This window comes from Physeter macrocephalus, chromosome 21, assembly GCF_002837175.3.
Source record: "Physeter macrocephalus isolate SW-GA chromosome 21, ASM283717v5, whole genome shotgun sequence".
Classification (NCBI taxonomy): Eukaryota; Metazoa; Chordata; class Mammalia; order Artiodactyla; family Physeteridae; genus Physeter; species Physeter macrocephalus.
Window position 1 is genome coordinate 48567849 of NC_041234.1, and position 5967 is coordinate 48573815.

The window sequence follows — 5967 nt, forward strand, 5'->3', positions numbered from 1 at the left end:
GCACAAATTTTGTAACTTTTTTTATATATTTATTTATATATTTTTTTTTTTTTTTTTTTTTTTTTTTGCGGTACGTGGGCCTCTCACTGTTGTGGCCTCTCCCGTTGCGGAGCGCAGGCTCCGGACGCGCAGGCTCAGCGGCCATGGCTCAGGGGCCCAGCCACTCCACGGCATGTGGGATCTTCCCGGACCGGGGCATGAACCCATGTCCCCTGCATCGGCAGGCGGACTCTCAACCACTGCGCCACCAGGGAAGCCCCTGTAACTATATTTTGAAGTAGAAGAGCTGGTATTTGGCTTCAATTTTCTTTATTAAGGGGAGGCAAGAACATCTTCACAATGGGAGGAAATGGAGATGGAGCAGGCAACCTGAGAAGAGAGGTGAGGTAAGGTTTGAAACAGCATCTATGGGGAATGGGAGCAAAAGCTAGCTAGTAATAGTAAAAGGATTGCTAGGTCACTGTGGTTCCTTTGAGGGCTTTGTGCATTTCACTTGGGGCTCCACATCTGAGGAGGGCTCTTCCAGCTACATGTAAGTTCAACCAAGATGGGAAGTTTTCTGGAAACCTTGTCATATGAGGACTGGCTAAAGAGGCTAGAACTACTGAACTTAAATAAAATGAATCTAAAATGGGCAGATGGGAAAGGAGCCACGAACAATAGTCAAATATGTGATGGTTTGCCACATAAGAAAAGGTCAGAATTAAGAAACCTTCTAGCTCTAAGATTCTGTGATTTGCTCCATACTACTGTTATCTTCCCAGACAGACTATAAGCATCATTCACTGGTTGGTGAATGAATCTGCATAAGGACTGAAAGCAGACCACCACTGGAATGATGGGGGTTAGAATGTAATAGATTAAAGGGTGAATGAAAGGGGAGGAAAGAAAGACAATAAATACAGACTGCTCTTTTTAAAAGCAGAGCTATGAAGGAAAAGAGAAAAATAAATTGAACTAAAGAGAAATGCAGAATTCAGGAAAGGCACAGTGATAACATCTAATAGCATTTTATCGATTCAAAAATGCACATTTCTTCATGTTTTTTAACATTTCTGAAATTGGCATGCAGTTTATAATTAATGGAATGTCACCATTGCTGTTGGCTAGGCAGCAGTTGTGATATAATTGTCATTGCCTGACACCTTCTGGTAAGATCGAGAAAGTACCAGCATCAAAACTTGCAGAATGGTTGTCAGCAACGTGGAAGAAAACCCTGGACAAAAGTAGAATACTTCTTTCCCCCCACCAGAAATACTGCATTGCCAATGTCCTTAATGACAAAGAATAATATTGTGTGGAAAATCCAGAACATATTGACTGAGTCAAAAAGTAATTCAGAAGACTCAGATACCAAATGTGAAGATGTTTTAGAAATACCTTAACCAATTTTCATTTCATGGTTCTTTGTAACATATGTACAAGAGTTATAGATGATAAAAACCAATTTCTAAACAAGTCTTAAAGAATGCTCTCAATAATTATAAAGTATAAATTATAAAAGCTAAAATAGTATTGTGTTATAATTTATTTGGCCGTACTTTTTTCTTTCTTTTTCGTTTATTTAATTTTTTATTGAAGTATAGTTGATTTACAATGTTGTGTTAGTTTCTGGTGTACAGCAAAGTGAAATTTTTTTCTTTCTTAGTGGTGCATAAAACAAGGGTATGTCTTATAGTCAATGCTGTTTCAGATTAGATGAAATACAAGTTCTACATCTTGAATTAGAGTACCATACTAGTAGGTGTAAAAAAAAAGCTCAATTATTGGGCATTAAAAATGTATTCATTCATGTATTCAAGAAATATTTACTTAGAGTTTACTACGTGCCAGGCACTGGACGCTGGATATATAGTGGTGAATAAGACAGACATTGTCTTCACTCTCATTGAGCTTAAGTGCTAGATAAGACAGCAGTTCCCAAACTGGTCCCTCAAAATTAGTTCCTTAAGATACTCCAAGAAAAAAATAGTTCTGTGATCAGATTAGTTTGGGAATGTTGCACACTAAATTCACTTTTTCACAATGTACATTATCACACTAAAGGCTTTTTAAGCTTTTGTTTCACTCTGCACATCCCAAACTTATTAATTATGTAAACCCAGAGTCAGAATTGTGATGCATAATATAAAAAGAACTCGTACAAATCAACTCAAAAAAGACAAACAATATGGGCGAAGGACATCAACAGGCAATTCACAGAAGAAATTGGTTAATGACCAATACATCCAAAAAAATGCTCAACCTCACTCATATTTAAGAAATACAAATTAAAACAATGAGAGAGCAGACTTCTGCCCATTTGAGTGGCAAAAATGGAAAATGATAAATGACAAATAGTGTTGTGAAGATTTGGGGGGAAGATACTCTCATTCACTGATAGTTGGAGTGTGATGTGGGTCTATGTTTTAAGAGTACAATTTGGCAATATCTACCAAATTTACTTTATGAATTTATCCTACAGAAATACTTGCACGGGTGCCCAAAGATGTATGTAGAAAGGATGTCTACTGCAGCATTGTCTGAATAGTGAAAAACTGGAAAGAACCCAAATGCCCATCAATTGGACCTTTAATAAACTATATTACATCTACACAAAGGTCTACCATGAAGCCATTTTAAAGATAAGAGAGTTCTAATTGAAGATATCTGAGTAAAGATGTGTGCTTATCTCCTCCCTTTTGATATCCATTAAAATGATAATAAAGGAATAAGGCCTTAACAGTGAAAAAAATGGGCTTAACAAATTTCTGGAAGATTGGAAATGTGTCAACTGATGAAACAGAATGGAACAAGCCAATGTACCTGGCAGAATCCCAGAAAGGCTCCTATTTCAGAGCTGGCAAGTATTCAAGGTCAAAATAAGAAGGGAGTCTGAAAACTATGGGGTGAATTGAAAGCCTGTCTATGAAACAAATATCCTCATTGGTTCCCCATGATCTCCCCACCCATCATCCCCACATTCAGCATAGTTCACCCAATCTTTACCTCCCAGCAAAAAAAGGAAAAAAAAAAGGAAGAAAAAGAAAGAATGAATGAACGAAAGAAAGCAAGGAAAGAGAGAAAGGAAGAAAGGAAAGAGAGAAAGGAAGAAAGGAAAGAGAGAAAGGAAGAAAGAAAAGAGAGAAACAAAAAGAAAAAATAAAAGAAGATGAGGACTCAGTAGACATAGAATAAACACCTGGAGAAAACAAAAGGGTAGTATAGGTTTTGGTGCTCCAGTGCAAATGAAAACTCTTCTTAATCTGGCATTTGGGGTCCCCCCCCGCCTAAAGGCAACTTCCAAACACAAGTCTAAAGAGAAGGCTGCTAGTCACAAGCCCTGACCAGTTACACAGACGTCTAGTCCAATCCCGTATTTAGAGGAGAGAACTAGTGAGAAAATGGATCTACATACATAAAGTAGAAAAACCTATATCAACTGCCTATTCTTTCATTTATAAATATGAAGAGACAATCAAAGACCATCAGACATATGAAGAAAAACAGCATTATGAAAAGAAAGGCCAAGAGAAGCAAGCAGAATTAACCCCAGAGGAAACAGATAATTCAGAGAAAAGAAGATTTTGAGGGCCTACTAAGACCAAAGGGGAAAAAAGACCCATACTTAGACACTATATCATTTTATACCATCAGAAATAGAGAAAATTATAAATGCTTCCAGAAAGAAAAAGCAGGTTACCTGTAAAGAAACAAAAATCAGGTTTCTCATTAGCAACACTGGATGTTAGAATAACTCTCTAAAATTCTGAGGGAAAATTATTCTGAACCTAGAATTTAAAACCTAGCCAAATCACCAATCAAGTATGAGTGCAAAAAGATATTTTCAGAAATGTAAACTCAAAAGAATAACTCCTGCACAGCCTTTCTTAGTTTGTTACTCTAAGATGTACTTCAACAAAACCAGGGTAAATCCCAGAGAGAAAAAGACATGGGAAACAAGAAATAGGAGACTTAACTCATGAATCCAGTGACAAAAACCCTCTAGGATGACAACTGGGAAGGAGGCCTGGAAAGCAATCAGTCCAATTTAGAATAAGAAACCAGAGTGCTACAGAAAGAATGTCTTCAAGAAGAATGAAATTGATTCCAAGTGATGGATAAATTAAGAAGCTAGAAAATATTAATGATTAGAATAAGTGATCTCTTTCCTCAAAAAGAAAATATAAAAGGCAATTAGAAAATCCAGGAAAAACAAACAAAACTATACAGGAGAATAATAACAGAAATATGAAGCATTCCTGGTTATATGGTGGACTAGGTATCTGAACAAAACCTCCCACAGAAAACCACTTAAGAGACTGGATAAAACATAAAGCAGCTTATTAAAAGCATCAAAGAACTGATAAGATAAAAAGGAATTAATAAGATAAAAGGGAACCCATATAGACATGTGATGCACTGAAGCTGCTTTGCCCTGGGAGCATTTGCAAAACCTGGTGACCTTCAGCTAAAACATTTGTGGACTCCTAGGTCCCTCCAAGGTGGGGAGTCTAAAAAAGGCCTTCTTCCTGTACCCCTGGATTTTAGCTGGATCCTGAAAGGGCCACAACCTTAAATAAGGGCAAACTAGAAAGTAACCTCACCAAACCCCACTTCCCCAGCTCTGGGGGACTGAAAAGAAAAGACTGCCTTGGCTCTGAACATAATAGAGGGGAGAATCATGTCCTTGAGAAATTGAACAATAAGCTGGTCCTTGCTCAAGTTTATAGCTCAAATACACACTATCTGGTGGTCAAAAAAAAACAAAAAAACCTTCATTTAGTTTACATAGTCCCAGACCATTGCTCATAACTGCCTAGCAGAAGCAAACACAGAAACTTTCTGAAAGAATGTTCTTTTACCCTACTCCTCAAAAAACTCCCACAAATAATTTCCTGAGGAAAATGAGCAGCTCACTCTCAGAAATGAGTAAAACATACCTCTCTCACCAGAAAGCCTATTTTTTTAATATTGAAAATACCAATTTTGACAAGACTGTGGAGCGATAATTACTGATAATTACTGATAATTACTAATGGCAGTGTAAATTGGTATAATCACTTTGGAAAACTATTTGGTAGTATCTAATAAAGCTAAACATGCATTTACTTTACAACTCAGCAATTCTACTTCTTAGGTAAACATTCAACAGAAATTAATGTATACATCCATCCGAAGACATGTATAAGAATATTCATAGCAGCTTTATTCATAAAAGTCAAACATTACCAATCCACCAACAGGAGAATAAATGAATAAACAGTGGCATATCCATACAAAGGAATATACTTAGCATTAAAAAGGAATAAACTGGGCTTCCCTGGTGGCGCAGTGGTTGGGGGTCTGCCTGCCGATGCAGGAGACGCGGGTTTGTGCCCCGATCCGGGAGGATCCCACATGCCGCGGAGCGGCTGGGCCCGTGAGCCATGGCCGCTGGGCCTGCGCGTCCGGAGCCTGTGCTCCGCAACGGGAGAGGCCACAGCAGTGAGAGGCCCGCATACCAAAAAAAAAACAAAAACGGAATAAACTATTGATACAGGCAACAACATGAACGAATCTCAAAAACATTATACTGAGCAAAAGAATCCAGACACAAAAAGTATACATACTGTTGATTCCATTTATATGCCATTCTGGAACAGGCAAATCTACAGTAACAGGAAGCAAATAAATGGTTGTCTGGTGCCATGAGTGAGAAGGATTGACTGGGAAGGAACACAAGGGAACTTTCTGGGATGATAAAAATGTTCCCTCTTGACAGCGGTGGTAGTTACACAGGTGTATTTATTTGCCAAAACTCATCAAACTATATGTGTAAAATAGGTACACTGTATTATATTTTATTATATGTAAAAAATATTTCAGAAAGTTGATTAAAAACTTTAAAAACTTGTAAAAATGAGAGATACAATAATTGCAATTAAAACTTAATGGAGCGGGCTTCCCTGGTGGCGCAGTGGTTGCGCGTCCGCCTGCCGATGCAGG